This window comes from Patagioenas fasciata, chromosome 1 (assembly GCF_037038585.1).
Source record: "Patagioenas fasciata isolate bPatFas1 chromosome 1, bPatFas1.hap1, whole genome shotgun sequence".
NCBI classification, from domain to species: Eukaryota; Metazoa; Chordata; class Aves; order Columbiformes; family Columbidae; genus Patagioenas; species Patagioenas fasciata.
Window position 1 is genome coordinate 153,115,714 of NC_092520.1, and position 27,440 is coordinate 153,143,153.

General features: G+C 42.3%; 1 protein-coding gene across 3 annotated transcripts in view; it reads right to left on the reverse strand.

The window, feature by feature from the left end:
- The window catches only part of TBXAS1 (thromboxane A synthase 1), a 250,975-nt gene that overhangs the window by 190,097 nt on the left and 33,438 nt on the right, over positions 1 to 27,440 (reverse strand). The window contains exon 1 of one of the 3 annotated variants that reach the window (XM_065852991.2): positions 18,950 to 19,067. The exons of the other annotated variants lie outside the window; for them this stretch is intronic. The gene's annotated coding sequence lies outside the window, so the exon portion shown is untranslated. Of the gene's footprint in view, positions 1 to 18,949; positions 19,068 to 27,440 lie in introns of those variants that run through there. 3 annotated transcript variants of the gene reach the window in all.

Consider the following 27,440-nt stretch of genomic DNA (forward strand, 5'->3'; position numbering starts at 1 on the left):
GTACACACAGCAGGCACCAAACAGTTACTGGAACAAACCCTCAGGCATCTTCCCCACTTGTAGGCTCAAATGAGCAGTTCTGACAGACTGCCAGGAATACTCACCTCCCTTTAGACAGTTCTGGATAAACGCAGACAGACCTCATGATTACATAGCACATGAAATAATTATTTTATTTACTTATTTTCAAGTTAACATCAAGAGGCCACCATCCATCCAGTGCACTGTACAGGGCAGAGGTCCTGCTGACCAGAAACAGATGTGATCAGAGTGCCAGAGATCACTTCATAATGTGCAGAAAGCCTGGATTAATGGTCCACAGCCCAACTTTGTTCTGGCATTTCCTAACTTGTGTGTACTTGACTTTATAACCTCAATATTGTGCCTTTAATGCAATTTTCTGTACAAGTTCTCAGGTTTTTTAAAAGCTCATTAAAAATCCATCACATTGCATCATTTTGAATCCCTAGGGGTCATCAAAAGACCCTAGGACTATGGCAGAGACCTTTGCCAAGTGAGCTAATGGTGAAGCTGACAGAAGAAGCAGGTTGTCTTTTACACAAGGGACCTGCGAGGCACCGCCTGCCAGAGGGTGTCTCTAATACATCCTTAAAAGAGGGGAAAAAGAAAATAAAAAGCAGCAAAATCGAAGAGCTCCTAAACCAAAATGCTAGGCTTCTTGTTGGGTGCAGACACCTTACCAGCGAGCCCTCATCTGCTCCTCTGGTAGCTCCACCACCATCCTCAGTCTTTCTCATCCACAGTCCTGCCACCACTGCCAGGCCAGATCTCTGCTTCCAGCTTGCATAGACCTGTGTTGCTCCCCTTGCCCACCCTCTGCCTCACCTCCCATCGTGAGCTCCCCAACTGAACCCTTCCCATGCTGTTTCATATCAGCCATTCACTATCCCCCATGCAGTGTTTTATCCCAGGACCTCTTGCGCAAAGTCCTCTCCTTTCTTGCCATTCGAACACCCGCGGTCCACAAACTTTCCCTCCTCCCCAGCAGCGCTGCACAGAGGTGGTGGGTGAGTCCAGGGAAAAGGGCTGGTGGAGAAGTGAGACAGGGTCCCAGTTTGCAGTTCCAAGCCTTGTGGATGTTATCGTGTGGGGGATCCACTACAGAAATGCTTTTCTCAGTCCTTGTAATTGGAGCAAGCTGAGCTGCTCTCAGGAACTTGCTGCCCGGTCAGCCCTCAGCACAGACAAGTGGTGTGAATGTGGGCAGAAAAGACAGAATCAGAAATATTAGCTTAAAATTATATATCAACATAATAGGTTTCGGTGAATGTATGCTAACTGCAATTTTTCGAAGACTTACGATTTTCCCAAATTTGCATGAGAAAGGCAAGAAGTACATACACTGACAAAAACCACCTCCGCTCACCAAATATTTGAATCTCTGTGTCAAAGCTAATATAAAAATCAAACACCACCTCTAAAGAGTAATTTAAAAAAAATATCCCAGAAATAAAACAAACAAACCAGCATTTTTCTTCAGCCTCAGAAATTAGTTTAACTGAAATATTTCAATAATTCCACCTAAGGCAGACACTAGCCCTGGAAAACTTCAGGTTCAGCTGCTTAGAGTTTCATAAAGCAATAGACAACTGAAAAGAGACTTGTATAAGGGGAGCATCAGACAATCTTAATTTGTGGTGCTCTCAGACCCACCTATAATTAAGTATGCCAGATTAAAAATAAAAGAAGTGCTGTCTCTCACTCCAAAAGTGCACATAAAATCTCAGCTCACAGCTAGTTATTTTATGCAAGTTCTAATCCATTATGGTTGTAGGGTGACAATGACAATGTTGTCTGACCCTTAATTACAGGAAAGATGCTATAATACTGTACATACCAGACAGCCTATGATAAACTTGAAATTAATACTGGAGACTGCCTGCTCCCCATGACTTGAAACCTGGTAGTAGTCTGATTCCACAAGGAGAAAAGATGCCTCTTCATTTTTCTTTTCCTGCTCAGATTTTCAGTCCTCTCTTTCTCTCATATTCTATCATTCCCAATAAAATAAAAATCACAATAAATTATTCAATTAAACTTCACACACCCACACCATTCAGGTACAAAGGAGGCAGAAACACCTCTGGAGGAGTGATCCGCTTTCCTGGCAGGTGGTTGAACCAGTCACATGAAGCAGTATAAAAGGACCCACTAGAGGTGAGAATGCTTCAAGGAACAAATGATAATCTGCTATATAATGAAATAGCAACAGTGCTGGCTGCATAACCCCAGAACAAACAAGAGAAGCTACCATACATGTATCTAAATAGTGAAAGTCCAGAGCTCTGTGTTTCGCTGCATTGATTTAATACCACTACAATTAAAGTGAAGGGTGTTTAGAGATCCCTTTGTGAAAAGCAGCAAAGTACTGTGGCCACCAAAGATAAACATCATTAATTTCTGAAGGGAAGAAGAGGCAATCCTTCCAACTTCAAGGTTCCTGCACACAGGAACAGTGAGTGGAAGTACAGCAGTAGGGTTCAAAGACTAGTGGAAATACAGAAGATAAACTCAGCCTCCTCTTTTCCTTATTTGTGACCTCTTGAGTACCTATGGACTGACAAGAGTCGAGTAGACAGGAAAGAGGAGTAGCTTAGTCCTTTTCATGTCAACTCATCTTGTAAGAGAAAAAGTAGATAGAGAAAGGAATATGCCTAACTTTTATTCTGTACCCCATCACTAGCAACCATTGGTATGAGACAGGAACAAACTTGAAATTATTTCAATCACCTTTCAGTGGGCTTGAGCAGTCAATCACCATCACCAGCCCAAGTAAGCTATTGTGGGTCACTAACAAAGGCTGATACCTACTACAAAACAGAAGGTAGTTGAATAGATGCCAAAGAAAGCTGAAGGAAAAGCAGAATTTCAAACAGACTGAATGAAAGGATTGCAGACAGCAGACTTCAAGGAGAGTCTCTGAACTTGAAAAACTGCCTAAAAAAAGCAGGCTCAAGTGTTGCTCCCAAGTGCTATCCAGATGAAAAACAAAACAAAAGCAACTGGGGTTTCCTGGAGCTCCAAATCACCCATTCAAACCTTAAAGAGACTGAGCAACCAACTACACACAGGATTAGGAACACTGGGTATGCACGAAGTGTCAAACCCAGAGCCGAATGGACTAAAAGGTATTTTCCTTCTTTAATCACCAAAAAAATGCAGTAACACCACACATTACTTGTAAAACAGCAGGTTGGACCATTCAGACAGGAATATACTTTTTAAGCTGACATACTCCTCTCTGGGTTGCTGGTTATAAAAGAAAAAAAAAAAGTGCTTGTTGCACATTATCTCATCTCCAGACTGTACTTTGAAGTCCATTCTGGCCATTCCTCGATGACACAGACAAATTCCAATCCTTAAGAATAATTCACTTAACATTATAAAGAAGCCCTTGTTCAAGTCAGATAATTTTCATGTAGAGGCTGACATGGAAATGGCTTTCCTGGAACAGAGTTGGTTTGCATTACTCGGTGTCATAGCACATGACAGCTTACTCTGCAGCCCGCTTGTCTGGATCTTCTATAATCCACACAGCCGCAGTCCTCCTCTCTGTGAAGTGGTTGTGCACAGGACAGGAAGAGCTAATTTTAATGAAGCGTCTTTGCTCTCGTATCAGTCACATCCCTTCTCAAACTGTTTATCTGGCAGGCTCCTGGATGTAATTTGTAATCATTGCTCTCTGCTAACAAAGTCCACTACTGTCGCCTGTTGACTCTTGAGTTTTTTAACATCTGACATACTGTTGCACGAGTAATGTACCGTAAGAATCTGCTAAAGAACCCCTTCACAGTATCTCTCAAAGGACTTGCTATTGCACCCTGGTCCCAGCTCACCCTCTCTCCTTCAAGTTACACAGTCTCAAACGCTCCTGGCACATGAAATCAAGATGCTTCAGTGCCTCAACTGCAAATTCACTGAGACAGCGACCATCTTTCCATTACATCGCACAGCCTTCATGTGCACTGTGGAGCCTTGATCTTTGACAGGGCTTCATAGCTCCTGCTGAAACATAAACAATAAATAAATCGTCATCATGGGGTCCCCTAAAGCGGAGGGAAGACTGCTTGCTGTCATTCGATTACTTTTTAACTACCACAATGAAGTAAAATTCCACAGGGAGGTAACGATAGAGAGTCATTACCATGAATGATTCACCTTCAAAGAGAGGCAAGAGGACAGTGGAAGCGCAGAGAAGCCAGTTTTCTTCACCCTCTCCACAAGTACCTATGAGTGGATCTGTGATGTTTTCCAGAGGCAGAACAAAGAAACTAGATGCTGAAACACAGAGGCTTGGAAGGAGACTAAGAAGCTGATAAAAATAAAAGGACTAACAACAGAATTAGAATTGAGAGCAGAAGAGCATAGGAAAAAGGCATGACACAAATTACAGAAATGCTGGCAGGAAGAAAGAGCCTTGTAGAGAGAAACAAAAAGGCTGCTCAGCCAGTCAAAATCTCAGAGAAGTCACATCCTAGAGAGGGGGTGCAGCATCCTTAACACTACCTAGAGCCACATAAGGAAGAGGCTCTGATGCAATGAAAGAGGTTAATTAATTATTACAGTTGGATTTGCGTATTTCTTTTGCTAACTAAAACAATGTTTTGTTTTAAGGCTCATTACAGATCCACGTCATTATTTCCAGGTTTAGTTTGTCTCCAAAGAGCTAACCATAAGACATGAACCTGGAGACCTGAAGACAAAAACTTTGACTTACCACTGGGGAGTTTGAGTTTAGCGCTTGTGCTAAGTGAAGCTAGACTGGAAGATCCAATCATGGAAACACAAGTGACATACAGAAATCTTTGAATTGGAGGAATACAAAAAAAGACACTCAGGAAAGCATTAGCACAATCCACTCAAACCAAATAAAATGTAGTAGTACAAAAATCTAATATATCATATGCCAAACATGGCAACCTGGAAGAAGGTGACCATCACTGGTCACTACCAGAGCTCTGAAGATAAGTTTTAGCTTTAATTCTCCCCCAAGCGGTAAATGAAAAGGTGGTTGCAATGCAAAGGCCCAGGTAAGGTGATGCATTGCCGTACTGGTTACTTTATTTACTTGCTCTGTCACCACAGTAGGAATAGCTAACTCAAGCTAAGATACTTTCAAATCCTTTAGGAAACCATGCTTTTATGTTTATGTATACATCCATGTATGTACATTCGTATGAATGCATACACACACACTAAATCTGTTTATTTCCCCACAGAACAAATAAATATCTTAAAATTTTGTATGTTTTCGATACTGTTAACCTTCCACAAGGGATTCTGTACATCATGTTTTTATTCATACTGAGCATCTATCTTTCACACACATCTATCCCTTGAAGGTGCATCCACAGCAGAGGTAAGTTAAGGTGACACTCTGCTATCGAGTGCCCACACTAACCCCCTTCGGAAAGGGCTGTTTTTCTCCTCCTTGGGAAGCTCCCCTACTGAACAACACTGAAAGAAAACCTAACATGCAAGGCTGAAAATTTTCTATGCTACAGTCCCACCAGTTACAGATAGTTTTGTTCTATCGTTTGGGCTGGAAAACCTAGCCCTTCTCAACTCCTTTTACTTCAAATCCACACGACAGGCCAGAACCTACCCAGGACTACCACATTAGCTTAGGGACCTGCAAGTTGGTGTAAAGGCTCTCTGTTGTGGCAATTTCTCTGTCCTCAGGACAAAACAGAAGAAGGCAAACCTCAAAAATTCTTGGAAGAGGAAAGGAGAAAATGGAAGTTACGTGAAGAAGGAATCAGGTGGCTGCCTACTCGAAGTGGTTTAGAAGACTGGCTGGTTTCAGTTCTGCATCCACAGGTATCAGTATGCAGACAAATAATACTTTGAAAAAGCATTTCTTAAGCTTATGCAATAGAAAAGATGCAATTTTTAACTGAGGAAAAGGTAAGGCAGCATCCTACTGGAGTGAACATTTTCAAAATTAAGTAGTATGCTAACAAAATGGCAAAGATGCTCCATACTAAAAATACCAATTTTTAACAAAACCTAGAACACTAGCATAATCCTAAAAAGTAAAAGGACAAGAAGAAAGCGAAAGTAATGATATGTCATTTAGCCCGACATCATCCTTATATAAAATAATGGAATTATCAATTTGGGATGCCATCAACAAAGAATGTGAGGAGATGCTAAAAATGTAATTCATGGTTTGTTTTTTTGGTTTTGGTTTTGCTTTTTTTTTTGGCAGGTATATAGGTATGGTTGATAAATACAGCTCTTCCAATAGCATCTACTTGAGCTGGTCCAATGTGCTAGAACTGCTAGACCAGGTAACTTCTTGTCTAAAAGACCTCACACTACATGAAGAACTAACGTGACACCAAACTAGACAGCCTAAAAGTTGGCTCAACGCTTGGCCACAAAAATGTAGCTGATAAGCATGAGGTATTAATCAGCGAGACTCTTACTAGGAGGATTTACAGGGATAGTTTCTTATTTGCTAATAAAACGAATAATGAGTTACAGCCACTTAAATCCAGCCCCAGATTTTCTGTACTAAGGAATGTATCCACAGGTCTCCCTGGCATCCTGCTGCCTTAGAGCCACTGAAGTGGCTTGATAGTTGGAAATCTGTCCTGGCAGCTGTTTGATCGCTGATGGGCATCACAGACCACCAGCAATGGTCCCACTCACCTGAACTATGACAAACACATCCTAGTCATGGCATTTATATGGGTACAATCCAGCTAGCAGATCACCCACTAGAGCAAGGCTGCAGGAGGCAGCTGAGACAATGTGAGAGTTCACTGCAGATGACAAAAAGTGATTCCCTTCCCCCTGCCACCCACCTCCACATATTTCCTCTTGCTGCTTTCTCTGTGTTCATCTGATCCCTGCCTGAGCTGATGCAGTCACTAAACCAGCCCAGCAGAAATGAACTTATTTTGCTGGTGGTTTTGTACCTAGAAGGAGAGGGAGGGGTACTCACGTAATTAGCCAGGTAAGTCCACAGAGAGGCCAAGTGAGTGCCAGAGTCAGCACCAGCAAGTGGGCAACAGGAAGGGGAATATACCTTTTGGCAGCTGCAAACTATTAGGTCAGCTCAGTCACTATGTGAAATGTTTCACTTACACAGAGTGACTCTAAAGCTCTTTCCTGGCCAAGTTAACCACTGACACAAAGATGGATAGGGGAGCATAGAGCAAAAATGACAGGCTGCAGCTACAGGCCTGGGAAGTGAAGTCATCTGGCAACTTGATGATGCATCTAGGAAGCAGAACCACAGATCATACCTAGAGGATGGAAGGTTCTGCTTGGAAAGGTCACAGACATGTCGTAGGTCACTGCTTTGATTAGAGCTGGAAGCATTGCTGGTGGGGCTAGAAAAAAAGAGTATAAAGGGGCTATCAGGCAGAAGTGAGGAAACAACATGTAGAGCACACGTAAGACAACTGTGCAACATTACACACAGTCCCATCCCACTGCTGTTCAGGAAATGCACAGGAATACTGGGTGGAACTCAAAGAATGCTTGTAGAAAGAGATCTAAAGGATGGGGAAGAAAAAACAAAAGCAACTTTAAAGTGAGAAGCTTAAGGAGCTCAGTTAATACAGCATACTGAACAGAAAGCTGAGATGTGCCTTGACTGCTGCCTGCAAATACTTACAAAGGAATGAGCTCTGATAGCGAGCAGCTTTCCATCCTCCCTGACAAAGCCAAAAAACTTATGGTGCTGGGTAAAGACATCACAGACATTTAACCCTGAATTCAGATGCCATTTCTTGCGATGGAGGGCATGGAAAGATGAAAACAGTTCAACAGGGAAGCTAGCAGACTCATTGTGGCTTTCAGAAGAAAATTCCCTTTTTTTTTTTTTTTTTTTTTGGCGTGGGGGAGAGGAGACAACCAAACAAAAACCCACACCACACAGCACTTCCCCTTACAAAGTCTAAAGGAAAACACACAGCCTGAATACACAGGAAGTCAAACTAGATGGAGGCGCAGTTCATTCTCGTCTATAAATAAGCAAGTTATTAACTATTGCTCTAATTGTTGTTTGCTCTCAATGGAAGAGAGACTATTTTCCTCCTCTTCCATCAGGAACGGATTTGTGCTAACACAAATGAGTGACAAAGTCACAGAACTGGCCCCTTCCACGCCAATACAGTCACAGAGCTAAAGACGGCAACTAAAAGGCTTTGGTTAGAAATTGCCTACAACTTACCTGCAGAGACAAATGCTTTGCCTCTTTAAATGGGAGCCTAAGCAAAGTTACCAAGCCAGCTAACAATTAGTTAAACAGTCCCATACACATTTAGGCTTTTCTGTATTGAAGGGTTTATTAGAATCTAGCACTTGGCTTTGATTTTAGTACCTTATCCTACCATGCAGTTTTGTTAAATGCATTTTAGAGCATGGAGCCTTCTATTTAAAGATACCACAAAGACCTCTGTGAAGATAGGCATGTCTCCCTTCCTTATATCTAATAAAGCCTATTTGGGAAACCAATCACCCCACAAGTCTTCCACTTAAAGAAAAAAAATAATAACAAATTTTTAAAAAATCATCATCATTTAAAAAATCAGGCAGCTATTACAAACAGTGATTCTTTGAATGAAAGGGGGAAAAACAAAAGAAACTCTTTTACATAAGCATGGGGTAATGTCCATTACTAAAGGGCACAATCACAGAGATGCAAGACCACAACACAGTCACCATTTTGAACCTTACAACTACTGTACAACATCATTACAGGATTTTGTGCAACCCTCTGAATGTACAGGGGGATGAGTATGTGTGGATGTATGAACAACCATGAAGAATAGTTTCTAACTTACAGTAACTGCTAGTAATCTAAAGAATCTTTCAGGGAAGGAAGAAAATATGGAAAAACCTACCATTTCAAAATCAGTGCACCCAAATATATTCTCAAATCAGTACAGCACTTTTTAAGTACATAATGATATATTGAACTTCTAACCAAGTCTCCTCTTTAACATAACCCAGAAACAACCCGTTCTTCTAGTCTGCTCTTAAATACTAGACCACATACAGTACATTCTCAACTTCAAAATGTAAGTATCCAGAGGATACCACATATCCTTCAGTAGCCACACCTGTACTGGTTTACCACTCTTTGAGAGACAGGCAGGCAGAATTAATTACTCCATCAGCAACATATGAAGCACCTGAGACTTACTACTACGGGCAGGCCAACTGTGGGCTTAAGCCTCCTGAAAATTAAAGTTATGCTATTACTTTTCTCTCCTGACAGATCAAAGCCAGCAAAACAGTTGCCTTTCTAATTCTGAAACAAGTCTATTTGAGCAGAGTTGTATTTTACAGCAGTGTGTAGCCCTTTATTGTGTGTGCACAATTTGCCTCCTGTTGCTTGACCATGGGCACAGGCTTTCCATGCACCCTATCATAGCTTCTCTTCCTACAGAGCAAAGCAGTGACAGACTGGCCTGTGATGTTAGAAAACAGAGTTTGAGAAGGAAAGAGAAAAAGGAAAAGGCAAAGAAGAAGTTTGACAGCAGTGCATGCTGATGGCACAAAATCTGGGGAGCAGGTTATCTGAAGTGCTTGTGACTGAACTTAGACGAAGAGGTTTTTACAGTTATAGCTGCTGGCACGTTGGCAAAAGGGCAGATGAGTCTCTGACTTGCCTGCACCTGGTTGGTGCAACATTGCAACGAGTAGATGGGAGATGACTCAGAGACTTTATGAAACATCCTCAGACCAGTCATCCAAGGCTACAGTGGTTCCTATTGTTTCATTAGCAAGTTGCGGCTGGTGGTAAAATAAGTTGTGTGTCTCTAAAACAGTGCAAGCACGTGGTAGGTTTTTGTTTGTTTTTAAAACATAATTAAGTGCTTGTATGTGAGCTTGGGGAGCCAAGGCACCCTGAGTAGGCAGTAATTACAGCACCCACATTTGCTGCTCAGGCTTCTCCACCTTGCCAAGGAACTGGACATGGTATTGTTTCTGTTCAAGCATCAAAAGAGCAGTTCTCCACACAACTGGTACTCTACAACTCTCAGCTTACAAAGCTCTTAAACAAAACAAACTTTCTTGGATGTAATTAAAAAACAACAAGAAGTAACCCAGAGGCTGGATATTCCACATCACGTTATCCTCACTTAATAGAAATGTATTTTAGTGTTTCTCTCATCATAAAGAAGAAAGATTTCATAGTTTGCATTGCTGCCTGCAGCCAGGTTTTTTCAAACTTGGATATCAAAAGACAAAGTTCCTAAATCTACATTTAGTTACTCAAATAAAGGGGCTCTATCTTAACTAGCAACCACAGAGAAATTCTCCAGAAACAAAGGGAAGTTGCAGACCCACAACTTTTTCTAAAGAAAAAGAGAAATCATCACATTATGTACACGTAAGTGTCCAAATGAAAGCATCTGTAGACAGCGGAGGAAAGAAGTTTTGACCACATTGGCCAGAAGTGTTAAGATGACAGAAAGGCCCAACCAAAACTGTTCACTGCTGTACTATCATAGAACAGTTTGGGTTGGAAGGGACCTTCAAAGGTCATCTAGTCCAACGCCCCTGCCATGAGCAGGGACATCTTCAACTAGATCAGGTTGCTCAGAGCCCTGTCCAGCCCGGCCTTGAATGTCTCCAGGGATGGGGCATCTACCACCTCTCTGGGCAAACCGTGACAGTGTTCCACCGCACTCATCATAAAAAAAAATTTCTTCCTCATATCTAGCTTGAATATCCCCTCTTTTAGTTTAAAACCATTACCCCTTGTCCTATCACAGTAAGTCCCAATAAAAAGTCTGTCCCCATCTTTCTTACAGGCCCCCTTTAAGTACTGAAAGGCCACAATAAGATCTCCCCGAAGCCTTCTCCAGGCTGAACAACCCCAACTCTCTCAGCCTGTCCTCACAGCAGAGCTGTTCCAGCCTCTGATCATTTCTGTAGCTCCTCTGGCCCCTCTCCAACAGGTCCATGTCTTTCCTGTGCTGAGGGCTCCAGAGCTGGACACAGGACTCCAGGTGGGGTCTCACCAGAGCAGAGCAAAGGGGCAGAATCACCTCCCTCGACCTGCTGGGCTTGCTGCTTTTGATGCAGCCCAAGATACAATTGGGCCCTTCTAGGCTGCAGGCACTAGTACTAGTGACTCAAGGAAGAAATAACAGTGTATAGAAGGAGTGGAAAACGGAGAGGAAGGATGAGATGAACAATGAGGGATTTGTTAAGTGTGTGCTTCAGAAAGGGGGCTGGAGCGTTGAGAGAGGCGGGAAGTGGGGTGCCACATCTCAGTGACAGACAGACCCGCAAGTCACCCCAAAAGCAAGATGAGGACAGCTGCACGTCTGCTGTCCCTCCTGCAAGGCAGCGACTCAGCTGTTGGCTTTGCCCTACCTGTCATATGTGTAAAATTTCTTTAGCCCTCAAAAGCTCTAATTTGAAGAGTAGAGACACAATTTTCACACAGCTGACACACATAACCGTCTGTACAATTTTATCAAGTGTGTGCCTACACCAACCCCTAATTATCTGCACTGTCATGTATAATTACTCAGTCTGAACATGTAGTAATCATAAATATGTGAATGTTAGGCACACTTTTGATACATTCAATAGCATTCTGTGTTTGTACACAAGCGACTTTCAGTATGTATAACTAAGTTCATACCCTGAAAGGGGCAAGCAAAACAAACAAAAGATTTAGTGTATATGTGATTTATCCTGGGACCTTACACAAAACCAGAAAATTCCTCTTTAAAATATTAAATCAAATATTATCCGTTGTTTTTCTTTTAAATAATTGGACACATTGCTTCCATGGCCTGCACTAATGACAGAAATTGAAGCTCATTATTCAAGCCTGCTGTGATCAATATAGAGAAAACACGAGGACAGTCATGAGCAGGCAGTCCTAGAACACAATTTTTAAGGTCAGTAAATGTTATTGTGTGATAACCTTGAAAAATGGGCGTTATCAGAGAACTATAAATGTGTAAATGGAGGAAGGATGCAGTCATGAAATATTACGGTGCACATCTCAGCACACCTGTACAGTCTTTTGTGTAGTTGAACCTCATATTTACAAAAATCTGGAACTGCTCAACATGAAACTCAGCATATAAAATAGGGTTAACTTAACCCAAGCATGAAAAGGCTGACTAAATGTACAACAGCCAGATCTCATCCATCTCTTTCTCTTATTCTGGGTATCAGAAAGATTGAAGTGTTAATAGCTGTCTTATTGACTCATTACCTTTAAAATCTGCATAAAAATAGATTTCAAAAAAATCTTTTATTCAAATCAAGCACATTTGACTGCAACTACATCAAACAGAGTCCCAGTTTTATCAGAGATATGCTGCTTCATGTCAGTTAGTTGACACAACCACGCGTCTGCCTCTGCGCTAAATACATGTGCACGCAGAGAGGAGGGGGAGGGAGGGCACAAGCTCCTATGCAAACATGCTGTTATCTAGTTATTTTTTTTTCAGCTGGAAAAAACTATTAGCACAGCTCAATCAAATCTATTGAAAAGAGCGAGGGACTCATTCAACCAACCTGTTTCAACAAGCTCTGTATCCTGGGCCTTATCCCAAATGTGCTGAAGACCATGGGAGTTTCTCGGCTGACCTCAGTGGGGTTTTGATCAGAACCACTCTGCAAGTAATCTCATTTGATAGGGCTGCGTTAATTTGCTGTACTGCTGGAATAAAAAGTATTGCAGAGCACGAGAAGGACTGACAAAATCCGACTCATGGAAAGCAGCAGCAAGGCCTGAGCTTGATAAAGGCAAAACAAGGAATTTGCCCTTGCTGTATGGGCATTACTGTGATCGAGGGTGAAGCATGTAAATAATCTGGGGAACAGGAAGTTTACTTCTCAACTACCAAATTAGTGATTTAACTCACTTCTTAAATTTACTGTGGCAACACTGATCCTGTTCCCAATGCCCCCTCCTTTATAAATGCTTTAGCCAGATGTAAAAATGGGCAACACCGATACTCCAGCTTTACTGCCGTGCTCAGCCACATCCCAAATCAATGTGAAGAAGCCCTTCTAGCTCTGGTTTTCTCTGATGGATGAACATCAGTATGCAAGCCTTTCAGAGCAGTAATGTCTGCGGCACACTGTAGATTTGCATTAAAAATGCATTGTCCAATTTGTGATATTGTATTTTATCAATTAATTTGCTACATTTGTTGTTTCTGAGGGCTCCATAGAGCTTTGATCTCCAAACCCTTTTGATTTTGCAACCCTAACAGTAAAACATTTTTAAGTACACACCCCAAATATGTGTATATGTATACATACATGTATATGTACTTACTTATAAATTATATACTTGTACTACTGTACTGATAAATTTTGTGCACTACAAAGCATACACAAAAGCAGAAATTAAGAAAGGATGAGATAAACATGTAGTTGTTTGGTTTTTTTTTAATTAACAGTACAAAAAATATTTCCTTCCTGCACTCTAATAGATTATCTTGCACATCTCTTGGGGTACATGCACCCCACTTTGATGCCAAAGAGGACAACTCTATGGAGGTGCCATACAGTACTCAGATATGTTCCTTTCCCTATTACAAATGATATTTCAAAGCCTTAACCATGTACACACAGACCCTGACCTGTTCTTCAGGCAAGAATCTGGCCTGTGAGTGCTGGGCAGCACAACAGATGTTTGCTTGCTGCATCTGCTGTTTGTCACTGTATCACACAACTGCTCAGCGCTGCTGCCTTCTGCTCAGTGCTTAGCTTTTAGAAGGCTGTCCTCAAATTTCCAGTTGCAATCAGTAAATTAAAAAACCCTCCCCTTCAATACAGTATTTATATTCTGCAAAGAGCGTTAAAAATTTAAGTCTTCTCATCTTTGTTTTTATGGATTGAAAAATCACACAGCGCTTTCCTACATCTTTCACTTAAGTCTCTTTTTGTGTCTCCCCTCCTTTCTTTCACATTGACAACATCAGTCTTCACATCTTTTCTTTTGCCAGTTTTCACTGACATAAGTCAGCCATCCACACTTCTGCCCCTTTGCAAAAGTTTTCCCAAAATCTGGCCACCAAGCTCAGGTTTTTTTTGCTCCTTTACCTCTTTCCTAACAACCTTTCTTCCTGGTTCCCCACCTAAAAATCCTCAAATTAATGAATTCTGGGGCATGAAGACAAGCACATGTGTTACTGAGCTTATTCACATAGGGGAGCCAAAATCACCTAATAAGATAAAGCTTTAAAGCTTTATCAGTTTATGAAAAGGCTTAGGGGATAACACAGGTGTCTGCAATCACAGGGGATTGGGCTCAGTGTCTCAGGAGGCCCCTTTCCAGCCTTAGTTTGTCACCCACCTTTGCCTTGCTTACTGATGTTTATTGCTGGGCTGCACTAGAAGTGGAAAGCAGAAAATATGTTTTTGTTTATTTTTTGACAAGCCTACCCCTTCCTGTATTTCACAAGCTATAAAAAAAAAAAGCCATGTCAAGTTTAGAGCACCACATCTATTATCATTTCCAGTCAAAGGCAGGGCCTCAACACTTGTCTTCATGCTGACTGCTTTCCCTGTAAGCCATCCCCTTATTAATATCAATTGCAAATCAAACTGTAGAGGTGAAATTCATCACTGTGCAAAGAGTCAGCAGGTATCCTACTTCAGCACATCAAAACAGGGCTTACATTAAACCCTAAGTAGCGCTTAGGTCTTATATTAAGCCTTCATAGAAGGCTGCACTTTTTCTGAGTTACATTGCATGCAAACCATAACACTAGAAAAATGCACTTCAGCACTTAGGCACTGTGCAAATAGGATATTACAAGGAAAAAAAGAGTTCAGCAGATAGGCTAAGGGCACTATATCAGGAAACACTTGAATATTTTTTTCAGTGCCATTTTATTCTAAGAAATTGATTGCTTTTCTGAGAAAATTGTAAGTGGTGTGATCTGATAACCTGTAATAAACACATTATGTTCTCAAAAACAGGCCTTGTCAAGCAGAAAATACCTTTAAAGCTTCTCAAACTACATGAGATTCTAAATGTATGTCTTTGTTACTGACACACCAACAGGAAAACAATCTTACGAAAGACCCAGAAAACCCCACTAAAACCAGAAACTGCTGCTCCAGTATCATCTTTCTTAACAGGATTTTATAACTATGTAGTTCCACTGACTACTATGGAAAAACAAACAAACAAACAAAAACCTTATTTGTGTTTAAGGAAAAACAAACCCGTAAATGCTTCTTGAGAAACTCTACAACCCTCATATCATCTAACTCACTGTTCTAACCCATGCCTCCTCTCTGCTGAGGATTTAACCCAGAACTGCATCTGATCTGAGCCTGGGTTAGTAGGTGAGGCACTACAGGGCTCTCAAAACTGTCACATCCAAAAGACTGAACCCCTCAGTTAATTGATTATGTTGTCTGCAAGCAGGAGAATCTCACTGATCTTAAAATAAGGGTTACCTGCACATAAACTATGAGAACAGAGCAGAATACAATAGGAGGTTGTTGAGCGTTTAATTTCAGCAGATCTTGTCCTTCACATAAAATTTCCACTGATTAAATTCATCACAGACAACATAGTGTGGACACTATTTTATTAATTCAGTGCAAAGGACCTTAAACTTCCAGATAAACCCATGCAGGTGTGTGTGCACACCTGCAGGAAGAGAAAGCTTCTATTAACTGCTTTCCCTGTTGATATAATCCCCTGCTTGTGTGCTAAAACAAAAAAGAAAGAGAAAAACACAACAAATGTTACTGTACTCTTTGACTGCCAATGCACAAGTGTGACTGCGGGCACAGAAAATCAGAAATTGTGTCCCACTGCCACCCCTGTCAGGCAGGTGTGGTGGCAGGAGGACAATCTCTTTCCAGAAGGCACAGGACAGCAGTGAGAGCTGATGGCTGCCTTTGTCCTTTCCGTGTACATCCAGAGGGGAGCATGATCTATAGGTAACAGCGTGTACATATGTGGGAGTGAGTTGCGGGGGGTGGCTGGTGTGAGTGCTCGCCTCCATCAATCAGTAGAATGTACACACAAAAAGAGGCCTCAAATCAAAAAATCCCCTCACCTTACCTCCCACATGCCTCATAGTTTCTCCCATAACACAGCTTCAGTATTTCCTCCTGCTCCATTTGTACATATTCCTCATCTCTGTGCCAAGCACTGCCCAAGCCTATCAGATGAATAAGACCTTTATAAAGCTCACAGGTGCTGTTGTGGATTGCTGTTCATGTAATAAATATGGCAGTAAGCCAGGAAAGCCAAATGATTATATATGCCTTTAACGGGTTTAGGAAGGATGAAAGGGTATGGGAGAAGGAGAAGGAGGGGGGCATGTAAGTTTTAACACTACAACATTGTTTTCATGGATATTTTTGTTTAAAAAAAAAAAATAAACAACAAAACATCTACACTGATGTGTATGTACAACAGACCAAATGAAAATAAGGCAGGTTTCTGGATTTTTTCAGCATAGATATGCTAGTTGAGAGTTGACACTATGCATGCAATGAAAGAAATGCACAAAAGGATTAATCGCACAAGCAATTGCAAACCAGAGCTCCCACAGCTGGATGAGAGCAAAGATTAAATTGAGTTGTAGCAAAAATATGTTAAATCAATATTATCCACAGACAGCAAGAGCAAATCTTTATTTGGAGACAGTTTAAACAACTCTCCTCCCTCTCTTCCCCCACCCCATCCCCCCCATGCATATACTGTTTCTGAAAGGTCTCTCAGTACTCTGAGGTACGGCTGGAAGTCTACCACCAGCTCCTACACAGGGACAGGTGAGCAGGATTCATGCCGAGTTGGCAATCACACTACAGTACAGAGGGACTGACACTGCTGTGAGTTGCGAGAGCCAGCGAGGACAGAGGCAAGACACAAAGGGGACCTTTGAGGGTCTGTGGTGGCCCCTCTGGGCACCCGCATGCATGGGGAACCACAATGTGTACCAGCAAACCTTTGACCACAGCCTCCCCCTTTTCCCATCATGGTTCCAGACCACCTCTTCTAGGTACCTGCCCCAGTCTGCAGGGGCACATAACTGTGTTAATCATTCAGCGTGGGGGCCCTCATGGTAAAACAAGCTACACGGAGCAGCAGGAGATAGGTGATGAAATGTGAGAAGAACCTACATTTTATCTAACAATACAGGATAACATCAGACATCTAACACTGCAGACTGTGTTTTCAAAAACATCTCAGGATGGGCACAAAGTTTAGATGAATGTTGTGTATTCTTCCTTGAAGTACAAGTCACTTATGGAGGAGACCACACATGCATCAAACTTGCTAGGAACTCAGCTTGGTCGTATGATGCAGGGCAGGAAAGGCACAGACAAGCCAAGTCAGCTTTCAGACAGTGACAAGTCATTAACTGCTACCACAACTTTCTCCTTGTTCTGTAATCACCATCTGCAGAACAATTGAAATAAGGTTCCTGGAATTTAGAATAGATGCTTTGCTTTGTTATCAATATGCAGGAAACATTGCAGCTACACTGGGGAGGAGAGATAGTTTCATGGTACTCATTTTTCACACAAGCACAATATCATTTATACAAGCTAGCACATTGCCAAGAAAGCCTGTAATTTTTGGTCCATTCTTGGCTCGGATGTGGACTTGTGCACCAGTGGCAAATAATTTCTCTGTTTTCAAGCTCTCTCACCTTTAGATGGGAAAAATAACCCTCTTGAAAGAATTACAGGTTTGCTTATTGAACACTTGAAGTCTTAAAGCAAAAGGTGCCACAGAAACCAGTATAAGAAGTACAACTATGTGCTAAAGTTGTGTTAGAGTAACTCCTCTTCCATAAAGGACAGCCACTTCTCTCTTCTTTCTTAATGACCATACTTTCAAACCTAAACATTGCTCAGTAGTTGATGTAGTTTTTAGGATCCATAACTTGAAACTGTGGAAGAAATTGGTCAAGCCTCTTCTATGGTTCCTCCACAGATATTCCTCTTAAGCTCTTGACATTTAAGTATCCATTTATCAAGCATTATTTCAATGTAGTCTTCTGTTTGGATAAGACAAACTCCAAGCCAGAATCAAACCCAGCCAAAGCCTACCCAAACTATAGACTAGATAGAATAGCATACTTGATTTTGGACCTGTTACAAGGTGGTTTCTTTCTGATGGTGGAGTTTTCTTGGAAGGGGAGAAAGGGCAGGCAAGGAAGGAGGTTAATAAAGGTATTTTTAAATGTACAAGGTTACCAGTTTCAGGTCAACACTGAAAGCCAGCAAGTCCAGGTGATGCACATCTGCGCTAATGGAAGGAGCATTCCACATGGCACTGGTGCCCCAGCTTTTGAAAGCAAAAGCTTGTGGGGGCTGGATTAGCTTGGCTGGCAAAATCAAAATACACTGAGAATCTGATTTACTTTTTGGGAAACAGAATTAACTTCAACACACCTCTCCTCATTTGTCAGTGCTTACAACAAGCAGTATCCCCCCTCCACCCCAAGAGTTCCCTTCCAAGCTGTGCTTCTAGGAAGGCTTCACTAAGGAATGCTGAGGGTACAGATGGATTGCTTCCATGTTTATTCTTTTATTAGGAATTTGTCTCAGTGAGCACTTCTATCATAACACAGTCTGATTTATGCTTACCTTGCAGCAGGGAAGACAAATGCACTAAACTTTCCACAGAATAAGATGACCTCATACTTATATTTTTTTTTTAAGAATTTTTGTAAGGGACATGACTTTGCCCTTAACAGCAAGCTGCAACCCAGAACCCGTGTCAGTCCAAGTGACTCAATGCATTACAATCCACTGACAAATTCTTATTTCAGAGCTCTTCATTTCAAGAACCACCTTTATCGTTTACATACTTCTTGGGGGCAAGCCAGTCACATCCTTCAGAGCACTGGCATTCTTCATTCCAGCAGGACCAAGGTAGCAGCTACACTTCATTAAGAGGTGGGATAGAAAGAGAATACAAAGACTTTTCATTTACCTTCATGTGAGCACCAAGCAGAGGCTTCTGCACTTTCTTGGCAGCAATTGAATTTCAGAGGAGAAATAGATGACAGAGAGGAACCTATACAAGGCTGGTCAATCTAAGTTTGGGGGGGGGTCCCAGAGCTACTTTGGAAAAGAGAGCCTTGTAGCTATTCACCTCGCAGTTAGAGACTGCAATGGAAAATCTAGATCAGCTCCACTAACTGAGGGAATGAATTCTTCCCTACACCCCTCAGCGCTACGTGCAGAGATAAAGGTTTGCCCCTTGATGCTTAGCAGAAGCCTGACTTTCGAGTCAAAATAGTACTGTGTCATCTGGCTGTCTGGGCTACACTGTACATGTGGCGTCTGCTTGATCTTCTCAGACTGAAGAAATGCTGGAGATAAAGTACGTGCAAATAAAAATAGTTTGAAAAAGAATGCTGGTGATAACGCCCAGTAGTACCTTGTTGCTTCATTCTTCCGAATGTTCTGAAAGAGCTGCTCGTGCCTCATGGGAAAACAGGCAGCACTTTCTGCTTACAAAAAATAACTGACACTCCAAATTTCCTCCTCCCTAACACTATTAGGGAAAATATTGGCATATAAACAGTATTCACATGTCCAAGAGGCTTTTTGATTGGTAACAGACACTGATCCTAAGGACACCAGTAGACTTCGTGCTCCCTTTGTAGCCCAGCGACTGAAACAAGGGCTCAAAATGGGCAAAACAACTATCATGACTATTTGTAGGAAAGATGACTGTAAGGTCTCAGGGCTCAGATTTCAGATGGGAAAATGAGAAGTACCTGACCCACAAAACCCTCAAGCAGTCCAATTTCTATTTTAAAGAGTGAAGGGGAATGCAAGCTGTGTAGAGACACCTGAAAACAGAAAAGAGGTGCAGTCAGACCCACCTTTCAAGAAAAACAAGAGCTGTGTTGCATCATGTGCAAAATAATCCTTGCCTGTATAGCCTCCAACACTGTGAAGCAATAGAAAGGGGAAAAAACAAAAATCCAGCTACCCCAGTGGAGAAAAATATTGAATTATTCTTTTTAAAGTCTCCAAACACCGAAAGAGCTCAGGTAGGTCAACAGCAATAAAAATAAATATATGAGAGAGGGAGAATCATATGAACCTCTCTGATGACGTGGTTTCCTAAAAATAACCATGGGTACTTATTTTGCCCCCGAACCCAACGAGCTGAATAAAATTGCGTTACAGATGCACAGTCACATTGCAAGATAATGCGGGATGTGAGCCAGATTCTCACCTCATGTAAATCAGCACAGCACCACTGGAGTCACTGCAGTTATTTTGAACAGCCCCAGTGGAGGATCTAGCCACACATTTTTGTGTGATGTACAGAGCTCACAAGCAGCGTGACCAGCTTTATTGAAGTTCATATTTTTCCAATCGCGAGTGTCTCACATGCTTCATTATTCAAATTTTATATAAAAAAAAAACCACTAAGATCTCAAGGTGCCCTGAGGATCAAACACATTTTAAAGGAACACAGTTAGAAGCAAGGCCGTGGGTATTTAAAGTTGAGGGGTGTTTGTTTTTTCCCTCCTTGTCCTATTTAATGGGTCAGGAGAGCTAGCAGGTTAAGAAGAGGGTTATGAAGAGGCCCACTGAAACTGTCCTCACTCTTTCTTCCTGGCTAGATCAGAGGGAATCTGGTTTGTTTATTTTTTCCTGTTCCAACATAGGTCAAAGTACTAAGAAGACTGAGAATCGCCGATCTCTTGCTTACAATCTTTGGGCTCACACATATGACAAGACTGGGCAGAAAAGGTTAAGTTCAAAGCAGCTGGGACCTCTAGGGATACTTTGAAGTACTTTAGCATAATCTAAATTCATAAGGACCCCTTTAATGTCTAAGTAAACTAACAAATGCTTTTGGAACAGTCTAGCATCCCCTAAGGGAAAAGAGCTGTGCAGTAATAATCACTGAATTACCCAAATAGTCTAAAAAATAGTCTGATAAAAAAATCCTATTAGAGCTGCTCTTTTCCTTCGGTAAAGGTAATTGCATTTTTTGCTTTCTAAAAACAGCAGCCACCATCTTCCTCCCAAACAGAGTTAGTCTTCAAAGAGAAGTGCCATTCCTGATAACTGGTAACAGACCAACACGAGGAAGTTAACCATTCAGGGCTGGGCTGTGCTTCTGCCACTGGACAGGGATGATGCCGTGCCACTCTGGTCCAGCCAGCGGAGAACTAGGAAGAGCTGAAACTCCTCATGCAGAGTGCATGACCAACACACTGCATCCTAGCTTTGGACAAAAATACGCTTCAAAAAGGGTTGGACAAGCACTTACTTTTCAACATGAGCTCCTGCAGAGCTCTATTGCTGTGTGCTTTGTACATATATACTTCCAGAAGCAACAGAGGGAAGTCTGTTGTATCTCCATAAAAGAAACAACAGAATATTTTTATGACCAAATGACACACTGCAGTTGGGAATGATGCTTCCTCCTCAAAACAAATACCTCTTCTGTTGTCAGTAGTTACTCAGAGTTGCTAGAAACAAATAGGGCCAGTTCCCACTAACTCTTGAAACAAGATATTACTTTGGGTAACAAAGTGAAATTAGAGTATCTTATGCTACCATAGGAATGTGATTCTACATCCTTACTTCCGTGTCACTTCAGAAGGGATCTACTGACCTGACAATGAGTGGTCACGAAGGAAAATTTCTTCTCTTCTTATGTACAAGCAGACAGGCTTGTTTGGTTTTGGGTTTTCGGTTGTTTCGTTGCTTAGCTTGGGTTGTTTTATTTTGGTGTTTTGTTTTGTTTTGTTTTTAGTTCGTTCTACAGCAGTGTTAATTCATTTAGGACAAGGCAAAGAAGTCATACATCACATGATGTTTCTAGGAGATGAGCATGATATTTTCTCTCTGCCTCTCTCTTGTTTAATGCAGTATTTACCCAAACTGGATGGATGTCAGTACAGCAGGCAAAGCCTTCATCCAGGACACTGGCCAAAACTATTAGGTGATCATGAATACAGCAGTACCAGCATTCCTCTGCTTTAGTCTATAGGATCTGCAGAACAGGAAGGTCTCTCTGCTTCGTGCCTTGCACCATCAGACACGAGGGGGGCTGAGGGAGTGGGGGTGTTGGTCGACAGCAGCTGAACACGAGCCAGCAGTGTGCCCAGCTGGTCAAAAAGGCCACTAGCATTCTGGCTTGTATCAAAAATAGTGTGGCCAGCAGGACTAGAGCAGTGATCATCCCACTGTATTTGGCACTGATGAGGCCCCACCTTGAATCCTGTGTTCAGGGTTGGGTCCCTCACTACAAGAAAGACATTGAGGTGCTGGAGAGAGTTCAGAGAAGGGAAAGAAAGCTGGTGAGGGGCCTGGAGCACAAGTCTGATGAGGAGCAGCTAAAGGAGCTGGGGCTGTTTAGCTTGGAGAAGAGGAGGCTGAGGGGAGACCTTTTCGCTGTTTACAACTACCTGAAAGGAGGTTGTAGCATGGAGGAGGTTGGTCTCTTCTCCCAAGTAGCAAGTGATAAGATGAGAAGAAATGGCCTCAAGTTGCCCCATGGGAGGTTTAGATTGGATATTATGAAAACTTTCTTCCCAGAAACGGGCTGTCAAGCATTGGAACAGGCTGCCCAGAAAACTGGTAGAGTCACCATCCTGGGAAGTGTTTAAAAGATGTGTAGATGAGCTTCTTACGGACGTGGTTTAGTGGTGACAATGTTAGGTTAACAGTTGGACTTGATGATCGTGACAGTCTCTTCCAATCAAAATGATTCTATGATTACTTCCAGGAGGAGATGAAGATCAGCTCTTGGAGACAGACCTGTCAGTAGGGTCTCTCATCCAGCCACCTGACACATGGGACCTTGAAGAGGAGGAAAATACAACAACCAGGTCGCATGTGACTAGATCATTGCAAAATCGTAACTAGTGGATAAAAGCAATACACTGATCTGCTAGGTAGTGAAGCCCAGTAGTGGTGCAGGAAAAGCACGTTATGGAGTAGAACCTTGAAGCGTGAGTGGAACAGAGACACAGAAGTTTTGCTACTCTTCTCCCTCAGGTAACTCCAAGGCTTCCACTCCTTCAGCTGAAAGCAGAAGGGGCTGGTAATAACAACCCGGATCATGTTCTCACTTAAAGTGCCCTATAGAGAAGTATCAGTGTTTAACATCAATCACCAAAGCTGCTGTGGAACTAATTGCAACACTTTGTCCAATATTTCATCAAATACAGTAAATGTATCCATATGCTGTCAATAAAAGTCAAAAGCACTCAACAATTAGTACTCAAGGAAGTTAATAGCTGGGTGGGAGTTTTTAGTATTACTTTTGCTGGAGGTAGGCTCCTGGTAAATTCAAGGAGTGGCTTTTAACTAAATAAATGATCTGAAGAAGAAGGATCTCTGATTTAGCCAGAGGCAGTAGCTAAATCAGAAGGACTTCTAAGTGTGCCGGGCTGGCGTGCTTGTACATAGCGGTCCCCACTGTGCACAAACTGTTCAGAACAGGGAGCACAAACCCTGCCAGATATCCCATCCATCCCGTGGCCTCGCGTGGAGCAGCAATGTCATGTATCCACAATGGTTGTGCAACTCACACACAGTACCAGTGCTGGAATGACGCCCAGACTCAGCCCTGGTCATTCATAAATATGGACAGAACCCAAGTCCTTGATTATAAACACTCTTACACACAGTTATGCAAGTGACTGAATAATTCAGGCTTTCTTCCCAGATACGGTGTAATACTGAGCTATGTAAGAACACAACTCTGCTCTGGCACAGTCTGACATCTCTGTATATCAGCCCTTCTATCCAGCACAGCTTGTGAACTGGGGAAGAGCAACGTTTACAGAAAAGCTTACAGGAATGTGACCTCTCACGGCAGCACCCTCTCCCTCCTGAGCATCTCCCCCTCTCCTGTCCAGATCCCATCATGTGTTTTGCACTTTGCCTTAATGCCAACATACAAAGAAAAGAGAAAACGTACCGACTGCCTGTTGGGTGGCACACACTCCGTGGCTGGCAGTGTTATGCCATCAAAACTGTGGGATTTTGAACTCCAGGGAGAGCACGAGCAGGAGCATGCCCATAGCCAGATACAGCTGTACAGGAGGTGAGAGGATCACTGTGGGAAAGCAAACGCTAATCCCACAGTCTCCATCACGACCCATCTAATCCATTTCAGTATCACTCAAGTGCTTCATGGGGTTGCTATAAGAACTGAAAATCTAAAAGTTAGAGGGGGGTTTAAATTTAGCAAAATGTTACCATCTTTAGTAAAGCAGAAAATACTACCAGCATATCCCAAAGTTACCTAACACCCTCTACTGAAACAGCATTTTCTCAGGGACTCATTCATGCACCTTGATATTGACTGACTTTCTTCCTTCATTCTGCTCACTTTCCCTTGGCTGCACCATCTTTGAAATCCATTTCCTTCACTTGCAGTGTGTCACAATACTGTGCATTACAGACAGGTACCTCACTCCAGGAAAGCTCCCACTGACTCCAATGAGAGGTGTCCTGGCCAGAGCAGCCTCACCCTGACCTGCATCAGGACTCGGCTCCAATTTCCTCCCTCACAGCAATTCAAGGTGCTGGCTGATTTGACACCTCAAGAGCCACGTGTCAAAATGCTCTGGCCATACTTTCCCTGCTATACATGTGTGTATGTTTTCAATTTGCATACAAGTAACAAAGCAAGTTAACACAAACTGCTCATGGGTTTGCAAACTGACTTTCCAGTTCCCCTCAAATTTGGCCATTTCAGAGTATTTTTTGAGAAGTAATCTAGTGGAGTGCCTCAAGGGTGAGTACTGGGACCAGTACTATTCAATATATTAATCAATGATTTGGATGAGGGAATAGAGTGCACTATCAGCAGGTTTGCTGATGACACCGAACTAGGAGGAGTGGCTGATATGCCAGAAGGCTGTGCTGCCATCCAGTGAGACCTGGACAGGCTGGAGAGTTGGACGGGGAAAAATTTAATTAAATATAACAAGGGAAAGTGTAGAGTCTTGCATCTGGTTAGGAACAACCCCAGCTTCCATTATAAATTGGGGAATGACCTATTAGAGAGCAGCGTAGGAGAAAGGGACCCGGGAGTCCTGGTGGACAGCAGGATGACCATGAGCCAGCACTGTGCCCTTGTGGCCAGGAAGGCCAATGGCATCCTGGGGTGTATTAGAAGGGGGGTGGTTAGTAGGTCAAGGGAGGTTCTCCTTCCCCTCTGCCCTGGTGATACCACACCTGGAATATCATGTCCAGTTCTGGGCCCCTCAGTTCAAGAAAGACAGGGAACTGCTGGAGAGAGTCCAGCACAGGGCAACGAAGATGATTAAGGGAGTGAAGCATCTCCCTTATGAGGAAAGGCTGAGGGAGCTGGGTCTCTTTAGCTTGGAGAAGAGGAGACTGAGTGGTGAACTTGTTAATGTTTACAAATATATAAAGGGTGATTGTCAAGAGGATGGAGCCAGGCACTTCTCAGTGACAACCAATGGACAAGGGGTAATGGGTTCAAATTGGAACACAAGAGATTCCACTCAAATTTGAGAAGAAACTTCTACTCAGTAAGGGTAACAAAACATTGGAACAGGCTGCCCAGGAGGGTTGTGGAGTCTCCTTCTCTGGAGACATTCAAGACCCACCTGGACACCTTCCTGTGTAACCTCATCTAGGTGTTCCTGCTCCAGCAGGGGGATTGGACTAGATGATCTCTTGAGGTTCCTTCCAATCCCTAACGTTCTGTGATTCTGTGATTACCTACACGCGTCATATCAGAAGAACAGACAACAGCTTCTTGCATGTTTAATTATTTGATCCCTGCAACAACAGATTCCTGACACAGTTTTATAGCCCTCTGTGGAGTTTTCTAGCAATATTTCTTCATCCTCTCCAACAGGCAGTGGATTTGGAGCACGTCTCTCGTATGGGTTTAAGCGTGCTTCCAGTCTTTACAGCCAACTCACAGCTGCGCAATATTAAACACAAAAGTAAACTATAATTCCCTATCACGTGATATGAAAGGGCAGAATACAGCTAGTTATTTAAGCCTCTGCATAATAATTTAACCTAGAACAGAGAGAAAGTGCATGCTTTGAAAGCTATTTTCTTTGAAATGTTCAACTAGGTCTTCTGTTCTAGGTGAGTATCTCATACAGATAATGCTAAGCAACAGAAATAATTTTTTCCACACTCATTCATTATACAAATTCTGATACAAATCCACATTAGAAATCAACCTGAAAAGACCTCAGACAAGTACTTAAAAATGCTCATATGATTCCACAGATATCCACAATATTAAAAAAATATACTTGTTGCCTTGCTATAAGTTTGGCCCATGTTTGGTAGTTTTGCTTTGATGTTGTACTATGTTTAGCAATTTGATTTTGTGCTTGATGAGTAACCGCAGCAAGGAACAAACATAAACACAAACAGAAAAAGGCCAGAGCATTGCAATTACTTAATTTTACCGTAAGACATATACACTCTCACGCAAAAAGGAAAGACCTCCACCTTAAAGTAATTTATTTTTCTGCAGCTAAGGGACATTTTGTGACAGCAAGGAAGACATTCCTACAACTGCTTTTTCCAGGCCTTTGTGCACACTGCAAAAATCTGCCAGTGCCTAGAGTGACTGTTCTCCAGCTCACCTTTTATGCATGCACTTTGAAAATATTACATACAAAGCAGGAAAGAAAGAGGGATTTTCAAAACAAACAGAGAAATCATATAAAGAAGGGGCTTCAATTCTTTACTTCAGTGTGAATAAAAGCATGAAGTATTGTCCATCTTCCTCAAAAGACAACCATCTCCCTACTAAACACAAAACATACTTTAAGGATCTGAACTTTATTGCTTATTGTACATCTGAAAGAGACTATGAACTAAACTGGACTCTAACATATTCAAGATTATTAGGCCAGCAACCACCTTTTCATCTTGTGTTCAGCATTCAGTACTGCAGGGCCAGGTTTCCATGCCTCACACCAGCCTCTATGGAAGTATGTGTGTGTCTGGAAATAAATCATCGTGGGATTATTTTTGCTTGACTTTGTAGGGAGTTCTGGCGCTTCTTTAGATGCACTTCGTATTTCTGATGCCAGTCCATATGTCTAATGACCTCTAAACTTCCCCAACACATGCTTTTGAATCATGCTCAGAGGGACACACACAGTGGCACTCCAGGCTGCTTTCCTATCTATTTTTAAATCCATCTACTCATATGCCTGGGGGAAAAGGAGACCAGTGAGCAGGCCTGCAGAGCCAGCACTGCAGGCTCCCAGCTCCTGCCGAGCTCTGCGGCAACCTGGCCCGTCAATCCGGCTCCAGCTGTGCTCTCACCATTCACCATCTTTGAGCACTGGGCTGCTACCGCTTAGTTCACAAAGGTTCTCAAATGAAGAGTTAAAAGCTGCACAGGGAAGTTGGAGCAAGCCTACAAAAACATTTTGATAAGCTTGTGTGTGAGTGGAAAGGCAACAGTACACAACAGCCAG